The sequence below is a fragment of the Struthio camelus genome, chromosome 9 (genome assembly GCF_040807025.1).
Source record: "Struthio camelus isolate bStrCam1 chromosome 9, bStrCam1.hap1, whole genome shotgun sequence".
NCBI classification, from domain to species: domain Eukaryota; kingdom Metazoa; phylum Chordata; class Aves; order Struthioniformes; family Struthionidae; genus Struthio; species Struthio camelus.
Window position 1 is genome coordinate 25,761,427 of NC_090950.1, and position 23,954 is coordinate 25,785,380.

The following is a 23,954-nucleotide window of genomic DNA, read 5'->3' on the forward strand; positions in this document are numbered from 1 at the left end:
TAAAAGTTTTTAATCAGAACTGATGTATTTTCACAAAGAATTTGAGAACATCATAATTTTTCAGGCACAAGGCCATTTTTATTAAATGTTCCTGACTGACTCAATTATTAGGCTTGGCCAAAAAAGGGTGCCATGATAGTATAAATCCCATAATTCCATTAAAAACATTGGTAAATACTTAAAAATCATAAAATTATCTTACACCATTGTGGAAGTTTCTTGAAATGCAGATGTCTCTTTTTTTCCTATTTAGCATGATACTCTCAGGAATCATGGTATTCATGAGAACCGCATAGGAACACCCACAATTTCAATTATAACAAATTTTAAAAGCCATGCCTTCCCATGCAGCTAATCATAGTTAAATGTGCTGAATTACCAAGGTCCAAGCACATTTTGCAAAATTTAGCATTTCAGCCGTGACTAATTCTGGTCTGTATTTGGCTGGAAGAAAGTAGTACCTCAAAGCTGGCCGTGATTGTAGACCCATTTCCATTCAGAGCTAGCTATTCTGGCTCACTTAAATCTCCAGCTGCAGTACTGCCTTGGAAGATAATGCAGGACGGTAGTGGGGACTGACAGCGCTCTGTGCTTGCCTAAATCCTTCTTGTAGCTTCTTGCAGTCCCTCTTGTAATAGAGAAAATGTCTTTGCCTTTTCGGATTTTCTTTTTCTTTGGCAAAAAGTGAGCCCTGACTGGGCTCTTAAGGTCAAATTCCACATCAAGAGATCACAGATACTCTTATTAGGATGGATAGATCTCATGGGATTTGTGTGAGGAAGAGCTGGAGGTCTGATCAGGTCCAGTTTGGAACGGTACTAGTGTTCCACACACAATTTCCTCTGCAGGCCAGGGAAACTCTCCAAAGGTTTTTGCAGCAGTGCGGTAGCTTTTTAAAGTGTGTTATATATTTGCTTTTATATAGGAATCTCTAAAGGAAAAGTAAACTGCATTAGTTGCCATGCTAGTGGATAGGCAGCTTCCACAGTTTCAAAAAATGTTTTCTCTGTATTGGAGAGAATTTTATTATTTAAAAATCCTGCATCCACTTTTGCACTTTGGCTACACTTTAAAAAACAAACAAAATATAGTGTGCAGTGTTAGAATGTATGTATTAACTCTGTTATCATTCTTGCTCTTGGTTAACTAAGTCCCTAAGGTCATTTGTCAGGGCTATGAAGTACCTACAGTTAACTGTACCACTCAGTGGGCTGAATGCTGTATATACCTGGGTTCCTAGAAAGCCTTGGGGCAGTGGATGAGTTCGTTATGACTATAAGGTTAGATGAATATTTTGAGCCTGAGTTTGCTATTTTCATACCCGGTCTTTTGCACTGCTTCAGGTTGCCAGAGGCACTCCCATACTGTCAGGAGTAAAGGGGGATTAATTTGATTCTTTCCCACTATGGATATTATAAGATGTATCACAGTCTCATGAGCCTATGAGCACACTGATGGATCACCAGCATAAACCTGCTTGAGATGTGAGGAGAGGGAGAAGCAGAGAAAAGGCATGTCAGGGCTGGGCAGTGCGGAAGGTCCGTACTAGTTTGCCTGTGAAAGCGCAGTTTCCAAATTATATGGCACAGCTGCTGGAGAGGGAAACTTTGTACTTAAGGGTGTATTGAACAGTACAATATATTTATCAGATCTACAACCAATGACTTGATGAGACAACATCGTTAAAACAAGAGGTTTAGACTCAAATGAATGCTGTAAGAAATGGTATTAGCAAGACAGGCTCAAAGCACTGCACTGAGAATGGGTTAAAATTTAACCAGTAAAGTCACGGTTAGGCCTTCATAGGCCTAAGAAAAACTGATATAATCTTATCTCTGTATATTTATTTTCTCAATCCTTGAAAAAAAAAGACCAATAAATATTTAGGTTAAGATGACTTCCAATCTACTGTTTTGCTTTTACTACCAAAACTGAAAAAAGAATACTATGCAAAAGGGAGTAAATAAACTCTTTCAAATGTCATGTTTTGTTGATTTCTAGCAAATTGAATGAGAAGTTTTTCAATTCAGTGTTTTTAGTGCTAAAGAAAATACTTTATTTTTACGAATGACAGGTCTCTGTGCTTTTGTCACACAGCAGATCTGAAAAGCCCACTCAGCTGGCAGTGTGCATGAAGATCAGACATAATTAATTATTTTATATATACGCCCATTTGTAAAAAATGGAATGCTGCTATCCAAAGTTATGCATGCATGGAGAATTAATTTTCTTATGGTAACTATTTATTCATCATTCACAGTAAATAAAGCACCTTGTGAGTAATAAAACACGTGTTTTTAGCTCTGAAAAGAGATTTCAAAAACAGCAATATGCATGATTTCCCATTACAAAAATCTCCCTTCATATTACATGCATATGGAACCCCTCCAGCCATTTCCAAGAAAAGAAAAAAAGGCTGAAGTAATTAATTATATTTAGGCCCAGTTATCACTCGTGTTTGTGACAAATCTGTCATCCTACCGTTGCAGGGCATCCCTAGATCTGAATTCCCGAGGCAAATGACTCTTTTCAGTGCGGAATGAAAAGAATAGTATGGTATAGATCATAAAATGGGGCGTGAAGCTTTTTTTTTTTTCCTGCCTAGGAATGTGGTAAAATGAAAGATCTTTCATGCCGCTTAGCATGTGGTCACAGTTTAGACATTTAGGAGGACTGAAGTAGATGATATGGTTTGGAGAGTATATGCAAATTTAGCATATATCCCAAGGAAAGTAAGTTTCAGGTTTTATCCCTGATAAACTGACCTTTAATAAATCAATTATTAAAGTTAGTTTACCCGCTAGAATGTTATTATTATGAAAATTAGTTTTTCATCAATTTGGAAACCATAGCTTTAGAAAGCCTTAGTCTAGCAGTATCAATCGTTTTAGTTCTTTACTAAACTCAATTTATTCAGAATTAAAATAGGGAAAATTGCAATTATATCTTCACCTTTGACTTGCTAAAAGCTCTCCTATGAAATCCTCTAGAGCTACAGAAGTTAAGGCAGCAAAGTGCGGGTGCGATGGTATAGCGTGAATAAAAGGAGTCTGATGACGAAGAAAGAAACAAAGATAAAAAGAATCCCTACTAAAACCTTACTGAAATGCATTCAGCAAAAATAAACATCAAATGCATAATAATGATACCTGAGTCCTGGGTAATGACTTTCTCAGAATGCTATTAAACTAATACACAACACAGGAATGTAGCTTATAAAATTAGAGAAGTTTTTTTAATATTAAATACGGTAGAAGTATTATATTTCAAAGTTGCACATATTCAAATGAAAGAAAAACTTTGCTTTTAAAACAAAGACCAATATTTGAGCTCCTCTCCTTCAGAAAGGCTTCAAATCTTAGACACACGAAGTCACAAAAATGTATCTCACAACAAAGAGAACTGCTTTTTATTTGTTTCCTTATTCATTCTGAAGTGTGTAAAAAGCTTACTGATTTTCATTCATCTGCATCTCATTAAATTCAGGATGGGGGTGGGGGTAGGGTGGTTGGTTTTCTTTTTTTTTTTCCTCCTGTGAAGGCCGTGCTGGTTATTGAATTTGTTTCTATGGTAAAAATCTGAAATTTAACTTCCTTTGTTATTTTCCCAAGGCCTTCACAAATTGAACAGTCCAGTTTTCCTAGGTTATCAAAATATACTTTTGCGAAGGTCTTTAATGGAAAAGTGAAGTAAAAGAAAGATCTGACTATCATTTCCAAGCTATGAAGATTAATTTTAATATAATTTCAATATATTTGGAAAATAGGCAAATTTTATTGAATTGCTAGTCATTAAATTGTCAAATAATTATATATTGTGCTTAACTAGTAGTTTAGCTGCATAATAACTAACCAGTCTTCACATTTCTCTAAAAGAGTAAACCATACTCTTCATCTTTTCTCTTCGAAGTATTAGACTTTTGGATATTTTCCAGATGCTGCATTATGTTCAATATATAGTTTTATTACAGAAGGAGGAAATGAGTTTTGCAAATATAAGATCTCCCAGGTTGTCTTCAGATAAACATAATTTTTGAATGCAATACTTGTTATAATGAAACTCATAATTATACCATACACAAAAGAAAATGTAGAGAAGGATAGATTAGCCACAACCAAAGTAAAAGCTTAGTTCTTGCCTCACTAAATTCAATGGCAGATTTGCCACAGCAAGCTGAAGGAGAGGCAGCAACGTTTCTGACACTCTAGTTCCTTTACAAATACTAACAGTTGGATTAACTTCAGTGTTGGCTTTTTAAAGTTTTAAATATATCTTTATGCAAAATAGCTACCATCTCCTACACCAGGGTAGAAATACTGCAAATGTTTTGTCAGTTGAAGAAATAGTGAAAGCTCTTCCAGTTGCCCCAGCAACAAAGACACTTTCCAACAGTCATTGTAGCTTTTACACCTCAATGTTGCTATACTTCCATGTTTTGAGATTCTAGCAAATTGATCAAAATGCCTAGATTGTTTCATTTAAAAGAAAATAGAAAAAAAAAGATGAAATATATTGACTACTTTACTTTCACAGCAAGTTACAATTCATAATATTCCTCACTTCATTTTCTGTATTATCTGGCTTCTGAAATATAGGCATGCTGCTGCCTCTGTAATGTTTACAGCACACGGTAAAACCAATTTCTCTGTGATGAAAACCCTTCATTTTTGACTTTCTTGTTTATATTTAAGCATAATACTCTTCTTTAGTTAGGTTGCATAATAAAAGTGCATATAATTATAGTGACTTCTTATTGTACTCTTTATACTACTGACATACAGAAAATAAATCTAAATAGCATAATTGTTTCATAGCCTCCTTTCAATAATAGCAAATGGTCCCAGTTTTACTCATAGGACAGTGTTTTGTCAGCTTTTTTTTCTCAGAAAGATTTTGTAAGGCTTAATTAGAAAGAGATTAATTAGAAAATTGTATTAACTGGAAAAATGCCTTTAAATGCCTTGAACGTAACTGTAATTCTATAACAAATACTTATTGTTATTATTGTCCAATGAACGTCTCGATGGAGAAGAAATGAAAGCTGTAGAGGCTGGGTAATTTTAACACGGTTTATTTACCCATATACGTACCAGCCTAGGGCCACAGGTAATTAAATGGCTTGTAGAGCATGCCCTTCTTTAAAATCCTCAATCTACCGAAGGGATCTTCATGACAGAGAGAAATTTTGCCTTGAGAACTGTGTCCAGTCATGAACCCTGACCCAAGAGCAAAATTTCAAACCTTTAATTCCCCTTTATACTTAGAATTTTGCATGACAAAACTTAACTAAAATATATTTTTCCAAGGTTGAATATTTGGTCACATGATTAGGAAAAAGAAACAGATTGTGTCAAGCTGTTCATTTCTTGAAACACAGCCCGGGTACTTTCAGCATCTACAAAACAGGTGAGATCAATAGCTAAGTACCTCATGAGGCAGTTGGGAGAACTGCTTAATGGCTATGTAAGCGGCTAGTGGTGAGTTAAAAAGAGATCAAAGCCTGTTCTTATCTGAAACGTGTCAACACCTCCAATTGAAAGTGCAACTTGTGCAGCCAGGCATGCTGAACACCTACTACGGGCAATAAAAACAGTGACTGAGAAGTGGCAGTTCAGTATAGCCTGCACAGCTGCACAAAAGGTGCTAAGCATGAAGCCCGTACATGACGTTGATCCACACTCCAGTCTATACTGCAGTTGCAGGGCTATTCTTACTCAGTCTATCCCGAATACAGCTGATAGCGGTGTAATTAAGGTACTCGGACTAGCATCATGTCTTCATTCTCCTGCCAGGACTTACTTTTAAATGGTATTTTTGGAATTATCCCAGATATGTAACAGAATCAGGAGCTAAATATTTATTGAACTACATGGTTTAAATCCTACTTTACGTCCACAGACTTGATGAAACATTACTTATCTGCTAAAAAAACCTCTAGTTGTTTATGATGTCTTACAAGCTATATATACAGCAGAGTACATTATCTGAAAAACTGAAGTTTACGCTTCTAAAATATCAAAATATTTATATCTAGCATATTTATATACATTTTGAATTTCTTCTCCCATTCTCCTTTGAAATTATGTTTTATATTTGCAATTGGATCTTTATGCTAAATTCGCTTTGGCACAAGAGCACGTATCTTTTAGTTGGCTGCTTTAGACTGTATCACCATGTTTGGCAAATCACAGCTGGTGAGAGCTGGCATATTGTGGAAAAACACAGCGCATAGCAAACATGTAAAGTTCTAAAGCGGGCACTAGGGAAAGACAGTGGAGAACCCTTGTCAAACAAAAAGTGTGTATGCAGAAATAATAATGTGTGAGGGAACTCTAGAAACCTCAAGAATGCTGCCTGCAGACGGCGTACTTTAAACTCCTTATAAAACAGTCTGCGATACGGTCACAGCTGAAGAGCGGTCTTGCCTTGGCACGCTGTGATCATGCTTCAGCCCTCTCTTCCACGAAGCTCACTGTGAGCGTTCCAGCACGTTTCCAAAGCACGCGGCACCCTCAGGGGAATGCTGCATGGGCACTAGCCGGCAGGAATTAATATTCTCATTGCATTTCACAATGGATGGGAATTGTACCAAATAACACCTAAAATGAGATACAGTGGCGTTACTAAGGCATTGAAAACCTGAAATAAGAGACAAAGCAGGAACTGAGCAAAACTGTAGGCAGAAACTTAAAGCTGAAACAAATTAGGTAGGCAACCGCTGGTGAACGTCCTTGGCCTGCGTTGTAGGAAATTAGCATTCTCTTTCTGTTTCATAGTGGCAATTATGTGTTGAATCAGACTTGGAACAGAAGTCTGACAATAGGAAATGTGGTGGAAAAAGAAAAGACTCACTATAGCACTGGCCACCTAAACATCTAGTCCTGTTCTTTCGAAAGCCAGTAATGACATCTACTACCATTTCCATCTGAACCTCAGAAGGCAAAAGTGATGACTCCAGCAATGCAGGCTAGAAAGACCGAGCTGGTTGCATGTCTGTGAAAAATATGCTAAGATCAAAGGCTCAATTCATGTACTATTTCTGGAGAACGTGGCTTCATTCCCACTACATCTGCTAAGTCACTCTACAGACCCAAAATAAGGGCATATTGTCATTGTAGCTCCTGGAATTCAGCCTCCTTTATCAACCTACTTAAGGTTTACAGTCACTGGGATTTACTCAGAGATCTCAAAGCATTTTTTTTGAAAAGAGCTCTATCTTCCACATAGCGAGGCAGTAAAGCAAAACGTTGTCACTAGTAAGGGTAGATTCATCTCGTTTAACTTTAGCCATTTACAAAATGTAAGTAAGTGCCTCCACCTGAATTTGTGGGTTCCCACTGCAGTCAATGAAAACCTACCTAATATATTCAGCGGGCTCTAGGGTACTATTCGTCTGACCAAATGCAGACATCTACTTTAGGATGACTTGAAGTATAGTTTAAATAATCTAGCATTGGCTAGATTTTTTTTTATCAGATATAAAAAGAGCTTAAAGCCACTGGATCGCTTGTATATGCCTATATTATATTTCTTTTTTAGTTATCTAACTCTCACCCTAAAGGACCAACATTTCAAGTACAGATTAGAATGCTTTATGGAGTTCCACATGCAGGAAAATACTATTTTAACATAACTTCATGCTTCAGGTCATAAACCTCCTTAGGTTCAAGGAGCGGCCTCCAAAGAAACAGCATCCTTAACGGCCCCTGTAACAGCTTTTTATGGAAACCGGGGTAAAGGCACGGGACTAACTGTTTTAAGTATAGTCACTTTTTGTCCTATTGATCCCACAGAGCATTCTAATAGAAAAAGCCATTCATTTCTTCAGTGGAAAAGACCCTGAAAATATAAATGTTCATATGGACAATTCATTTTTAGAAATCATAATTGATCCTTACACAATGAATACTAAATAAGAGTTATTATTAATAATGAATAATAAGAATGAATTATAATGGCTTGTTTATTAGGCTATCAATAATTAACAGGGATTTGCCATTTATTGTAAGCACTGTTGCTGTTTTTGTTGCAGATTTGGATGGCGCAATTTATATGGTAATTTTATATGAAACAGCGCCAATTACAGCATGGCTATTACAATAGAGCGGAAGTAAATGATGGCTTTATCAGTTTTGTTAACTTTTTCATTTTATTCATTGTTAGCACAGTTTGCAGTGTAAACATGTTGTAGTGAAAGGAATAAAGAAGTTTTCTGCAAGTCTAATAACTTTAGCTAGGAACATGCACTTCCCCAGGCACTTACACAGCAGAAATAAATATGACGGGGCAGAAATAAAGGCAGGAGGGTCAGCATTAGGATGGAGCAGAAAGAAGGGTATCAGGGTTTGGTAACTATAACTGCCTGCTAAAAGTGCCGCTGAAAGGAAGGAGAGGCACAAAATGACCTGAGGCACATAATGAGAAATGTTATTCTCAGGGAGAATAACATCAGACATGATGACAGAGGGACTGGATGGGGACAGAGCGGGGTAGCCTCGTGAGGAGCCCTGCATATGATCAAATCATTTAGGTAACACCTAGGCTGGGTATAACCCTGAAGTGTCTAGACATATGCGGGCAGGCAGTCACGCACCTCCCACAGCGCACGGTCCAGAGAGCACTGTCAACGTGGAGCAGTGGTAGTGGGAATCTTCTCAGCTTGCTGATTCAGAGCCTTTTTGAGTTTATGTCATCAATATAAATATAAAATTTGTGTCATACAGAAGATTTCTTTTACATTGAGTTATCTACAGATGGCCAGACATATATTGTAGCTACCTTTAAGATCTCTGAGTCTGTAGTGGCTCACAAGTCTTGCTATCTTTAAGAGAGATTAGAGTGAGGAGTGTATTTAGAATATAATCCTTTCCGTGATCATTGCTTTAACCCCAAACCGCTGGTTCAGAATTGAGATTTAAACGTCAAAGGCCTGATTCATTAGTACCTGTGCTGGCTGCGCACACCGTTCCCTTGGATGGCAGTAGACAGACAAGAGAAACAGCTGCAAATGGCTGGATTAGAAAGTGAGGAAGTGCATGTTTTACTCACTCTTACCGCCTGTATCTCTTGCTTATAATATCAGACCATGATCTCCCAATCTCCGCTCAGCAGTGCTATTTAGGGAAAGCAGTATCCAAAGCAATAGGAAACGACTGCTTATGAGTGTTGATATTTTAGTTCTTCAGCTCAGCTGCATTCATCCAAACTGAGAGGTCTTTAATAGCAAAGAGATTGGCAAAGGCAGGAACTCTAGCTGTGTTAGAAAAAAACAAAGGTATGGACTACTATGTCATTTTGTGTCCAAAGTTTCAGCAAGTCTTGAATGGAGAAGTAACACATGAAACTGCACTTTCAACCCTTTCAGTTTGCCTCAGTGGGTCAACATCATAATTCTCATTGATACCCATGACATTACAAAGCTTCAGGCCTTAAACCTTGCTTTGTTTACAGGTACACCTGCACGTATATAGGCCTGTATCAGTATAAGTTCAGGCCTCACATATATTTCAATGCACTATTGGTATAAATGAGCTAAAAGAAAGGATAGATTCGTGTTGCTTGCTGCCTCTGCTTTACACCCACCCTTTGCTTTAGAGAGTGTGGTTTCTTTGAAGAATTTCACTGGCTAAAGTGCTAGGTCTCCAAGACTCCAGGTAAAGCTAGCCGGAAAAATAAACATGACGACTTTGACAGCATGAAAACTCGGCAAAGACACCTTCAATTAAAGTACAGCTTCTATTGACATCTAAGCCTGCATTTTTAGTGATAGTCTGCAGTACGTGATTACTACTCCTCTGAAAAAAAATCTTTTGTTTATAGCAGTGAAATCTTGTATTTCAACCTTAGTTATGAGAAAGCAAAGTATTGTTCAGTTAACATATACAAGCGTTAAACAAAAAGCCGTGAAACACGTACTAAAAGCCTGAAACATTTGATTTAAAATAACAGACTTGGAAATATTTAAGATTTCCAAAAGGTAGAAAATTTACTATATAAATCAGTTGTCTGTTTGAATGGTAGTATTAGAGACTGTAAGTAATATCAAAACAAAAGTATTTGCAGTTTGTGCTCCAAATGTATTAATTCAGGAATTAAATTGAAGATATATGATTGAGATAAGCAGGTAGAATACATATGATGTAATAAAAAAAAAGTTTGGCCTTTTAACTGCTGTATTATCTCAAGAGACTTGCAGCTAATCTGTCCACAGCATTTACCAAAGAGACTTGATAATTTTAGGAAACAAATGCTACCTTTTAAAATGCTTGAAACAATTGCGCAATCTTGTCAGAAGCTGAAACTCTGATATTAATTATCAGTGTTTTCAGAACTGGCTTAGATGAACCTGCATAGCACACAGATGGCAAGTCATTTACATGAGAAAAATGAGAACTGACCCATCTATGGATCCCTAGAGGGAGCCATGACCCATTAGCAGAGGAAAGAAGACCTTTACTGAGTAGTAATTGAGAACTATTACTAAGATAATTACAAAACCAATTGACTGCCAGAAGGCCTACACCTTGCATCCTCAATTCATATAGCCAGTGCTCTTGATCTGCACAGAAAAAAAATACATTTAGGGTTCACAAACACCATAACCTCAACATCTGCCTGCCATCTAAGGATAATGATCTGATATTAATTAATTTGAACACTGCAGTCATTGCAGAAGTAGGCTGAATCACAAATCAGACAGTTAACATAACATAAAGGATATATTTAAGATTTCAAAAGCAGAATGATCTAACCACTTGCCACCATTGTGCCAAGTTTCATGTCTGGGATATGATATCCAGGAATGTAGAACATCACAAGAAAAGCACAGCATCTTAAAAATTATATCTAGCCTTCCTCCTTACGAATAAGACAGTTGAAATTACTGTGACAGAATGCTTTGGATAAAATATTCTTTCACCAAAAATCTGCTTCTTGATTTTTAACTCCACTACTAAATCCCATGGTTAGAATTCTTTCAGAAATTTTCACTACAAGGAGTGTTTACAGGTAGTCATTCTTCAGGGGAGACCATTCAACTCACAGCATGGAATTTATACAAAATTGAATTCACATTTGAGACCTGGAGTGAAAAAGAGCTGCCAGCACTAACAGGACGCTTGGTCTGCATGACGGAGGTGCTAATAGAGACAATTTTTTTATCCCAGAAGTATCTATATAGTAGGATCAGGTAGAAGGAGAAGATTTAAAATAAGATGCACAAATGAGGATTCAAATTCATGAAGAGTGAAAAAAAATTAACTGCACTCTTACAGACCCACAGAGTTCCGGCTCTCCATGGGATAAGCCAGCTGGGACCTGAAGCCACTCTTATTATCAGGCATCCCAGCCAGCTGGTAGACCAAACCTACAAAATGGATTGGACTAGACTTGAAGAATTAGATCAGGTAGGATTAATGGTTTGATCCATTACAAGTCTGCCATGCATGGGGATGTTTTGAGGGAGAAGTAAAAGCACTGTTGGCCTTTCTCTGAGAAACCCTATTCTTCCTATTGTATCTGGATGTAACAAAATAAGCTACAAGAGCACGAAGGTAAGGGCTGATAGGAATATTGACCATGAGAAAGTATTTATGGATAGATAGCAGCTGGAAAAAGCCAATCACCAGCAATATGCATGTGCTCAAATCTGGAGTAACCAGAGCTCTACGTTCTCAATAACTGTCATACATAACAGCTTAGTCAATAATGTTTTGTTCTGGCGTACTCGATTTGTTTGCAAAGACAATGGCCTAGGACACCACATAATTTTCTTAAAAATCTGTAACAAACAACTCTAGTGAACAATCTACAGCCACAAAGTCATTTATTATACTTTTTTCTTATCTTGCTATTAATAAAATCTGAAAAATTAAGAGCACCAGCAGATACCAGATGAGTATATCTTCTCAGAGAAAGGATTTCAGTGGCAGTCAGAAGTAGAAATAAGGACAATACCAAATGAAACAAAGTGAATCAAAACAAGAAGTGCTTGAAAGAGGAAACACTGTTGCAAGGCCATGAACTGGAATCGCTTACACCCTGGCAGTAAGGGCAGAGGAAGATACATAAAGCAAGGCATATCAAGGAAGATTAGGGATCTAGGTAGAATAGGTGCAGAGATTTTTGTGGTTTTGTGTGTCAGTCGTGCAACAGTAGCTGACAATCCTCACTGGAAATAATCCTGTTAGGTTCCTCAACATGGCATTTTGGAGTCGGTTAGTGGTGGTTAGCTGAATGCCACCCCACCAGTATTCATGGAATGCTCCCCTTGTCATACATCTGATGCAATCTAAATGTAATTTCTGAGTTTCTCATAGAGAATATGGAAACTTTAAATCAAAATCTGCACACTGTCCTTGGAATCTAGCAAATCCTGGACTTCTGGAGTGAAGATATTGAACCTGTCACTGGTGGCTCCTTCTACACACTGCTTTGTGGGGAAATCTATCCTTGGAGACTCATGCTAAAGCCAGTAAAACAGGCATTGCTTGTGCATTATAGCTTTATGTTGTAAATAAGTCCTAGGACTTTGTTTAAAATTTTCTAGCAATCACCCTATTTCATCAGAAATCACTAAAACACAACATGTTTACAAGTGGCCTTTTCTCAAGAGATTTAGGCTGTAGGATGGCATTTATAAAGCTTTTGACTATTGTAATTGTAGTAGCAATCAACAAAATTGGATGCTGCTCTGTCATCCTTGACTGGGCTCCTAGTGCTAATCAGGAATTGGAAATTGCACATTCAGATGGATTTAGAGACATATAGTATGAGACAATTCAGCAAGCAGTAAAGAACATTGTTCTGAATTCCTAAAGGTTAGTGATGCAAGCTGCAGTGAGTTTAAGGTTTTCTTTGAACCCTGAAAGAAAACCAATTAGATATAGGAAACAAACACATTCCAATAATGTAATGTATATTTTCATATATTTAAGGCCAGGAGAGGAGATTAGTTCATCTACATAGCCTTTTTGTTTCACAGATCCTTTACACTCCACCCTGTTGCCTTTGCTATTGAGCTCCATAACTTGTGTTTAGCCAAAAAACAGCTTTCAGAAGGTAGATAGACTATACCTCAAGGCCTCAAGAGATAATGTCTACCATTTTCTACTCCAGTGTTGCCTATCCCAAAGTTTAATTACCATCACTGTGAAACAGAAACAAAAAACAACAGCATGTGCTTTTTTCTAATTTGAAATTGTCTTGCTTTAGCTCTCAGATCCCGGGTCTCATGTTTCTTCCACAGATAGAGAATCCTGTAGTATTTCACATTTTTTTCACAGAAAGATGTTTATACAGGCTTAAGTTTCTCAACAAAAAACAATAAAAATCAACACTGGAATGCATTTTATTTGCCCTCCATAACATTCCTGTAGCTGTATTTTGTACGTATTTTATTTTTTCTGAAGCATGGAGAGCAGAAAAGGTTCCAGTATTCTACTACTCATCAGTTACATGTAGAGACTTTAAAATCACCACTTTAAAATCCTGTTTCTTTCTGGATCCTTAGTGAAATCTTTGCCATAATGAAATCTAGGTTAAGTTTTACCATTGAAATCATTGGGAAAAAGAGTTAAGGCACCGAATGCAAGCAGGTGCATGAGAGGAAGCAAAAAGAGTAGGTTAGATTTAGAGCCCCGTAGAGGGCATATGAAAACAACTCTGCTTAACAGCAGAGTAAGCTGTATAAGCATCCCACATATTACATTTTTTTCCCCATAGCACTGGAGAAAAGCTGTCACTTCTTCCAGAAAAAGCACATACTTCTTTCCAACAAATTTTGGAAGGATCTGGAAATGGAGGAAGGAAAAGGAACACAATTTAACTTAGTGCAGTAATGATGGAATTTTGAAACAGGTACTTTTCAGATATCCCAAATGTTGAATGGGTGACTGAAAAAATATTTTGTTCTCCAGTACCCTACTGTAGAGTTTGAAGATGACTGCAGTACTGACAATCGTTTACCATTACTGATTAAAACCGTGAACGGTTCAGCTTCTCCTCCTGTTACTCACCAGCAATGGTTAAAATGTAAAATTGCTGGGAAGAAAAATAGGAAATTCACAGAAGTGGAACAGACTCAGAAGCTTATGAGATCATAGCTTGATTTTAATGGAATAGAGTCAATTAAATAAACATCGTATAAACACAAAAAAGAGTGCAGTGTACAAATCTTATTAGCTATGAATATGCTTATGTGTTTATTAAGATGACCTTGGTTGGTATGACACAGACTGGGCACCAGATGGACAGCAGCCTGAGGGAAACATACTTTTTCTCTGCCAAAGTACCAATATTCAAATTAATTTTTATACTTTCATTCACTTGTTCTGCTTCTTATAAATTTATCCTTGCATAATTTTTCCTTTATTCTTCATGGTCACCTTCTTCCCTGATCATCCTTTTGCTTATTTAATACTGGTCTTTATCTATGCAATAATCTGTATTTCCATGATTTCTATGGATTTATTACTCTTACAAGAGTCAGCTTCAGTTCTACAACTTTCACGCTTCAATTCTGTTAGAAATCTTAAATATCTATGCTTATTCTTTATAGATTATCAGTCATAGTCTCAGTTTTGATTTAAAACTTATCAAAATAGTATGATGCGTGACAAGCAAATTTGTAATTCATAAAACATTTTTAAAAGATCCTTAGTCTATTTTTCTAATCCATAACTGTACTTGTAGCTAAGCACAGCTGCCAGTCAAAGACTTAAATGATTGTAATGATTATTTTTATTGCTAGCATGGCCAAGAATATAATGGTTTAGGTGAAAGCAAACTGGGCCCAATCTGTCATCTCCCCAGATCTGACTCAGTTAAAAGAAATGTAAAAAACAGGGAACACTTCAGGTTCTATTCAGAGCACAACCAAAATTCAAACAATATTTCCTCACAACCCCAATCTGCTGCTGTGAGATGCTTGCTTCATTTGATGAAAATCATATTCTGCACATCTGAACACACGGCGCCCACGTGAGTGTAGCCCAAGTACCTATTAATAAGCTAAGAACAACTGGCAAAAACTGAAATGAAATGAAAGCTTTAGCAATAGCAGAGGTACTGTATGAAATATACACTCTCATTTAAGATAATAAAATCATTTTCAAAAAAAGTGTACATAAAAAAGCTAAAAAAGGCATTAGATGCTCAGGCAATGTCACATAGCATGGAAATTTAATTCCTTCATTTGTTAAGGTACTCAGCTAAAAAAAGTATAATCAACATTGCCAACCCTAGGGCAACTGCCCCACTGTTCCTCAGAGTGCTCTAGATACCTGTTTCCTTGAGGAAACAGGAAATCTCTGTGTCACTGCAATTTTCATGCCTTCACTATACTAAAAGACTGATTTTAGTGACCACATGACAATCCAAGCTTTTTGGAATCAATCTTTTCTTAAGGAAAGAAGTAGCAGTTTTCATAGAGGGCATATTTAATTTTACCAAATCCAAAATCAGGTGATGACTATTCCTGTCCACACACAAAGCCTGACAAAATAAGAACTATTTTGTACTCTGATTTGTGACCATGTCTCTACTTTGACAAAAGAAGTGAAATACGTAAGTAGGATATATAAGTATCAGCAAATCCCTTTCTTCTTGTTTTCTTTATTAAATTGACCCCCAAATTGTCTAAGCACTATTAAGGCTTGGTTGTAGAGATTCAGTCAATTAAATTTGAACTAAATAGTTAATCTGTAATAACTACTGAGAAAAAAAGATTATAAAACATAAATAAAAGGCATCTCTAACCTCCTGTGTTTTACTTTGTCTCTACCTCTCTAGAGAGTATTCAAGCACCCAGATGAGCTCTTGTTCCTGCTCATAGAAGAGCTCTCTTATGGTCACTCACTTTCCTGGAGCATAAAATACACATTAACATGGTGGTGGCCCTACCAAGGCTGAAGAGCTTGAACCCACTGGTTGGAGGGCCATTGCTCTGAACTATAAAAATGAAGAAACCATGGGCAATTATTGCTTGACTTTATACCAGGACCTAGGTCAATATAATCTCGTATCGCTGCACCCCCCTGGGTGTTGTAACAGCCCAAGGAATCACCCACATGGGGCCTACAGCAGCATGTAGCAAAACAGGTTCCTACAGTTTTCCCCCTCCCCTGCCTTCTGTATCCTGAACGTCCCCTGAGCTAGGAGAACCCCTAGTTTAAAAGGATGCAGCCAGTCTTTGTTCATTTTATGGCAAAAAGAGACATCTATAGCTGCGAGACCTCTGACAGCTATAGAAAGTGATCATTGGATGTTTTTATTTGCATTTCTAATTGTATGTATTGGATTCTAATGAGTTTTCTGTCACTGTTGGGTTTCTTTAAGAATATAGTTGGAAGGTAGTTAATATTGACTGACTTTTTCAGTAACATCTCATTTCACAGTTTCTGAGCGTGAAATCAAGCCATTGTACAAAAGAAAAGATTTGATGATAAAAACACTACTTAAAACAGCCTTCTGTCTTACATAAGCAACTGTAGAAATTAATTAAACAAAACCAGCCAAGTTTTAAGACAACAAATCTGTAGCTTCTCAAATCCTGGTTTTAGTCTGTACAACCAGATTTCAGAGACACAGGTTGGCTCCCCAATAGGTTGCGCACTTCAGTCTTTATTACCAACATTCGATACAAAGCACTAGGCTTGGCACTGTTATGATGGGATTTAGCACGAAAGCAAGCTCTCAGGTACTTCTGGTTGCTATGAAACCATTGACATTTACTGTTGGAAAGTAATTTGTCCTTAGTATACTACTAAATTTGAAAGTAAGTAAATGGTATATCTGCAATACTGAGGATGCTAATTACTTTCAAATGGAAGATAACACTACCTGAGCAGAGCACTTTATGCTGTCCATGACTGGAAAAGCTTAATGTTGCACCTGCAAGAGTTTAAGAGCAACACTGACGATAAGATGGTCAATCAAGGACAAGAACTCTAGGTACAATAAAGCTGCCTACTGACTACTTTGCATCCATGGCAGATGAGAATCTAGCCCCTAAATTTTATTAAGTGCTAGCCTGTAAGTTGTATAGTACCGAAGCACAGATTTCAACAATTTTCCAAGCACCCAGCTAGGGGAGATTACTAGGTTTCTTGGAAACACCTCGGGTCCACTACTGTACATGAACTGAGGTTACCCTCCAGCAGCCCACCCCTATGACTCACCCACCATGACTACCTTGAAGCAAACAAGTAACAGCAATACAGAGCACTCACAAAAGCAGGCCACCAGGAAGCGGGTTTGGGAAGTTGTTGGGAGAGAGGCAGTTACCTTTTTATCTGCAAATCGTTCCTCCATCTGAGCTTGTCTGTACATATGGGTGGAATAAAGAGGAAAACGCAGAAGAGCAAGAAGTAAAGGACAAGGAATTATGGGCCTACCAACTATGTCCAGCAGCAAGGTACATGTGCTCTGTTAAAAGATCTATTCGCTGCTAGAAAAGGAGGTAAATGGTAACGGGTAAATGAGGGCAGGAAGTTCAGCAGAGCCCAGCATGAGTGCAATCACTCCCTTAATAAGGGTACTGCTTTACTTGCATGTTCCTTCTATAGCAAGCTAATAACTTTCATAGCAGCTAGCAGTTCAGGTCGCAAGCCTGAACATAAAGATGATCCTTGCCCAAGTTCCTTATTAGTTGTTTGGGTCTCAAAGCAAAATCAAGCAATAGGGATGATTAGGATAAACAATTAGCTGTTAAGCCTTCCTTTGAGCAACTGGGCATCAGGATGCATTTGGACATTAAGAACCGCACAGTTGAAGAATATTATTGTGTCATAAATGTAACAGGACAGTGCGACTTTGAAGGCTTTCTTGTTTTTATACGAATAATAATACAGTATATTCTTTGTATTTCTTTCCTTTGTGCATTGAATTTGGTGTATATTCTTTTATATGAATAATGCAATATAGTAAAATTGATGGCACAGTTCTTTTGTTAAAGCAGTTATGAAATGAGAAAACAAAATCTACAAGGAAAAGTTATGGAAAAAACAACATTTCTCTAACAATAAAAAGATGAAGTTGCCTGGCCGTTTACATTTATCTCTTGTGTCATGAATATTAGATCAGATTCTTTTTATTAATCCATTGATAGTTCCATAAGGCAACTCATTTTTGATAAGCTCTGTCAGGACTGCTGTAAATATAAAAAAGATTTATGAATTAATTTTCATACGTAAATGACAAAATCCTCTGGTACATTTGAAATAGATGCCTTGCAGTTAAAGTAGAGATATATGTGTGTACAGGCATATGAATGAATTTAACATTCAGATCACACTGTTCTTTTAAAAGATAGCTTAATGTCATCTGTCTTTTTCTGTGGGAAAGAGCAATAAACTATGAAGATAATTTGCAAGGAGGGCACATTTCAAAAGAAAAAAAACAACGGACAATCAGTGATCTGGGAAGTGTGTTGGACTAAAGGTGTAGTGGGTTTTTTTCAAAACCATTTTTGTTTTCAGGTATCAATAGATTGCATATATGCCAGCGTGCTGTGAAAACACAGACATCTTCAGCTCATTATTATTTTTTTTTTGAATTGTGGTTACAGCTATGAATCCCAGTCATGAACCTATTAGGCTAAACATAGCATAAAAAGCATGAGCTTTAAAAAAGTCTACGTTTGAAGCTTGCTTGACTAATTCTCCACAATCCTGAGTATCTGTGTAAAGCTGAAAGTGCCACTAAGCTCCACGTTTCCTGGCAGTGGTAAATCACAGGGCTGCTTCAACCCCTCCATTTCCTTTCCCATGCCAAGGAGATAGGGGCTGCAGTGGGCTTGCCAGGATTACCGCATTACGGTCAGCACATGCGGAACAGGCAGCGAGCTGCCATCAGATCTCTCTGTTTCCCTTGTACTGCACAGCGCATGCAGGCTAGCGCTGTAGAAGTACAGAATCCTCCCCCCACCCCCAACCTTGCTCTACATCTTTTGGACATTTTACAAAGTTAGAATCGGTCGTTCTATTTGCAGATGAAAAACAATGATGTAGTGAGTTGTCCCAGAAGGATAAAGTCTTTTTAATGAATCATTAGCTAATACAGGTTTGCATAGCCCCTTGACATGAGTCTCCTGCACTCTATAAATAAAAGAGAAAATTAACCAGTTCATTACCAGACAGAAAACAGGCAGCTCTCATACCCATGAGGTTTAGTTCTGGATTATGCTTCTTCAGCTTAGCTGTATATTATTTTGTTACATGCTCTTGCTGTTTGATGTAGTGTGTAAGCTCCGTGGAACAGCGACTGTGTCTTTTAACACCTTCCACAAGCGTTTAGTGATTAATTTATAAAACTAACGGATTAAAATAAATATTCAATATTCCATGACAAAAAATAAGAGCGATTGAACTTCATAATCTGCTGTGTTCTCCAGCTTCATCCTCTGGGACTTGGCTGACTTCCAAAAGTAACAGGCAGCAACTTTGCTACCATTGCCGATGTATGATTTGTCCTCACACTCTCTCCACAAGGACACATTTTGTGCTGTATTTTGCGCTGACAGTATTTTGACTTAGTTTTAACATAGGTGTAATCCTATGTTTGGAGCAGACACGTTGGTTTGAAGGACAACATGGTAATGGAATTTGTGATCCTCCTTTCATCTTCAAAGGATTTTATTCCATAGCATCAAGTTGAGCTTCACACGGCTCCTGCTTAGCAGCCTGCACTCATATGCTACAAAGTCCAGTAACACCTGAGAGTAAAGTAAGCCAACTTGGTCTGCACTAGTTTTGGGGTTACATTTAGTGATATAGCAAGTTATATATTTTACATAACACCGTAACAAGTTTATTCAGCCCTGTTCTACTAAAAGCCAGCAATATTCCTGTATGTGAAGGCAAGGCAATAGAGACACTCAGTGAAGGATTTTTCTTAAACAAGCAAATATGAAAAATAATAACTGAGGTAAACATTTGGCCATTCAAAAAAAAAAGTTTAATTGTATTCATTACAATTCCAATACACCTCTTTTCTCTTTGAAGTTGATATTTTATATTAACTTTGCTATACCCTGGTAATCTATCAATGAAAAGCACTTGTCATGTGTTTAAAAAATACACTCACACAGACCTCAATCTTATCTGAATAATATTAATGTCTATTAAGGATAGAAAGAAATGTGTCATGTGAAGATAGAGACATATTGGTAATCCACCTCTGGGAACGCTAGAAATAAATAAATAAACAGAAAATCTATGATGTCAATAATGTTTGCTTTACCTCTAAAAGAAAGTCAGTCAACATATTTCAGATCAAAAGAATATGACATCATAGTTGACAGGAAGACCTACTAAGGCTAGAATGAGAAGTCGTAATGATATACTTGTTTATATTGTTATTAGTAAGAGATAAGGTATAGTTCACTGTATAGAATAGTGGAGGACAGATAGCTCTCTGATATGTTACATGAACTTAGACATACAAGTTCCCTTCTCTGTGCTTATCTTTTCCTTTATTCATTTATTTACCTCATTAGTCATTTACCTCAGTTACTATAATATTTCTGTCAACGGTTGACCAGACGTCTAACAGGGAGAGATAAAAACGTAACAGGAAAGAAAGGGAAAATGAAATAGTATCACTGCAAATTTTAAGAAAGCAGCCTCATATTTTGCTGATGTCAGCGAAACTTCTTGGGCTATCTTCTAGTTTAGTCAACCTCAGAACATGGCCAACAGCCAACTTCAGTAGGAAGCTATGACAACATATTTCACATGAGATTAAACCCAACATGTGCAGTATCCACAGGACATAATATTATCTGCAAGCAACATCTGAGAAATGGAGGAGGAAAAAGTAAAGCCAAGGCTATAACAAGAGCTGAGTAGAGGGAGCACTCGCTGTATTTCACTTAAGTAGAGAAAGTATTTTCTTTCTTTGTTTTAGTACAGCACGAAGAAATATGCACAAAAAGGACTTGAATGCATTACAAAATATGTATGTCCTATATTTATTATGTTATTTCTGTTGATGCTGAAGGAATTGTGAAAGGAGCACAGCCCTGCCTTGATGGAGGCGATGGAAGGGGCTGAGAGCGTGAGAACGTTCCCATTAACTTATTAACGCACAGCCCCCGCGGGCTTGTTCATCATGGTGCCTATCAAAGTGTCAGTCTTTTCTATTACCTCTTGCTTCAGAAGATGCCTGTCTATCATTGTCATGCTTTGCTAGGAGGATTATCCATCATTTTAGGTGAAGCCAGATCATTCATTTTCATGGCTGCCTCAGTTAAAGAGTCCAAAAAAAAAAAAAAGTGCTTTATTCAACAAAAGAAAAATGATGGAATTGCCCACTTAATCATTTTCTTTTATTATTTAATCCAAAAGGTTGGGAGGAAGCTCTGCAGTTTATTATAGCTGCAGTCACCGACACCATTATATTTCAGGATGTAGCAATACATTGTGCTTTTCAGCAGCTTTTAAAACTAGCCATAAACATTAACTTCAGGCAAGAGTTTGTCATACCATACCATGGCTCTTGCTCAGAGTGATTGATTTAATATATTTTCAATTAAAATCGATTCAAGAGCACTAGTTGGCTCAGACGATTAGTACTGTGGCGCCCCTTCCAGCAACTGGGGTTCACACTTGAGCTGGGCTGGGATGACTAGAAATCCCTCTGAGGGAGGGTCCCTCTGAACCGCTGCCTTGCCCACAAGGAGCTGTGTGCTGCCACACCGAGTTCCTTTGCTACTAAGGCCTTTTTCCCCACATTAGGGACATGGCGAAGTGTGGAGATACTCTACCCTTCCTCCACACCAGTAACCGAATGTTGCAACACCTGTGGGAGACTTCAGGTTCAAGTTGCTTCTCTACTTCCTGGGATCTGAACTCCAACAAGAGCGTTTTTAATACAAGTCTCCAGGATCTTTTGGGAAAAGGCAAGGTCAGTCTTCATTTCTTGCACTGAAATGGCTTCAATTTGTCTAAAAGCAGCTCACGGAAGATAATTTTTAGCTCTCTCAGGTGAGTAAAGTTTACTCTGGGCTATATGCTTGCTGTCCGGTCTTCCCCTGGCCCTCAGTCACTGAAGAGACACCATGCACGTTGCCCCAGGGAACCAGGACAATCTGCCAGTGGAAGTGCATGCAGAGGGATATTGTAGATTTTGGCAGGGATTTTTACAAAGGCCAGTTTTGCCTAAATGTGAGGCTCAAAAGCCTTACTCTGAAGTTATGTCCTGTAAGTAGCCAGACTACCCAGGACCCGCTCTAGTTAACAGTAAAATTTGCAAAATTAAGAACTTAAAAATGCTAGAAGAGAAAATGACGCAGTTTGAAATTTGATACGGAAATCATGAGCAGGGTTTGTTTTTTATTTTCCCCTCACTTGTGGTTGGCGTCAGAAATAGAATTTTGTTTCGCTATATTAAAAATTCAATTTATTGAATCCCAAAGTACAATCAAAGAAATCTAGTGGCTTAGACTGGCAATACATTATAGACTATATTAATACAGATATGTTTCACTTTTGCAGAAAAGGGTGTTTGTTCTGTTTGTTTTTTTAAAATAGTAATTTAATATGTTTGTGAAAAAATATTAAAAACTTTACCTCAGTTAATCACCGTAATTTACTCATATACTTTATAGATTGTCTCACATTTTAGAAGGTATCATTAAAAATAACGTTTTTATTTTGATTTCACTTTGAGTTTTTACAATCACATGTCACTTCTAGTAAGGTTACATTTGTGGTTCAGTTATACCAACAGTTTTGCTACCTCATGTTTTCAATTGGATCCTAACTCTCCAACAGTGTCCGTGATAATGGTGCATTTACCTGGAAAGATTCCAGGACATCACTGCAAGATTATGGCCATACATAGTATCACATATATTTCAATAGAACCACTTACAAACCTAGACATAAAATGGTAAAGACTCCAGTTATGCACAGATTCATCTGGATGCCCACTACATAAATAGTTTAGCTAAGCATAATTGTATTTACTCTTTTTTGTACAGCTTAGTGTATAAGAATTTGGTAAGTGTAAGATGAAAACGTAAGAAAAACAAAGTAGCATGAAGTATGGAAAGGGGGCAAATAGAGGCATTAAAATTTTATTTTATAACTTTGCATCAAGTTAAGATCTTACATGAAGTAACTTTCAAACAGTCGGAAATCTACTCATCACTATTTAACATGAAAATTGAAAACAAAATAATTATGAGAATTCTTTTATAGGGTTACTGGAAGATTCATTATACCATACTTACTGTTATGAAAATGTTTCAAGTAATATATTTAATAATTATTATTATTTCATTTAGATTCCTGGAAGAGCAGAAGAATTACTGGCCCTTCACTTCACTGCTGGAAGCCAAAATAATCATACTGTTAACCCTCATCACCTTCACCCACCCAACAGAGTCAACAAAGCAATACTAGGTGAATCTTCCAGCTGTGTGGACCCAATATCATTACTTTTGAATGTTCACTGTCCTAACATTTAAAAATTTTTTTCATTATTTCCATACCTACTGAAGTTATGAGAAGAACATCCGTGATTAACTATATGGATACTTCAGAAAATGTATTAAATAAGTAGGGGGGGAAACTTGTATCTATTCCATATTTATGCCTGATCTTTTCTGGATTTGTGTTTTATCCCTTGGATTATTCCAGGTTGAATAAATTCTCATCAAAATTCTCTATGGGTATCTCCATGTTGATGCTCTGAACCTAGCACACTGATATTCCTTCACTAACAAGCATTGATTTAGGTCTCTCTCTCTTCCTCACGTCTACTTGCGCTGCCTCTTTTCATGAAACTTCTAGCAACTTGCTATCTTTGAGACCACCACTCCTGTGTTAGATTTGTTAAAACCTGGCTGGCAGTTCAGAATGTATTAGCCACAGGTAGGTAAACAGGTTAAACTAGATTAAAAATAGTCATGGATGAAACGCTAAAGTGGAGTGGTACTGCAGTGTTTGTAA

General features: G+C 37.2%; 1 long non-coding RNA gene across 1 annotated transcript in view; it reads left to right on the top strand.

Moving 5' to 3' along the window:
• LOC104143331 (uncharacterized) overlaps nt 1-23,502 on the top strand; it is a 76,740-nt gene extending 53,238 nt beyond the window's left edge. Inside the window, exons 3-4 of the long non-coding RNA XR_693892.2 lie at nt 21,735-21,983; nt 23,288-23,502. This is a non-coding gene — a long non-coding RNA (uncharacterized lncRNA). The remainder of the gene's footprint in view (nt 1-21,734; nt 21,984-23,287) is intronic.
• Nucleotides 23,503-23,954: the final 452 nt, after the last annotated feature.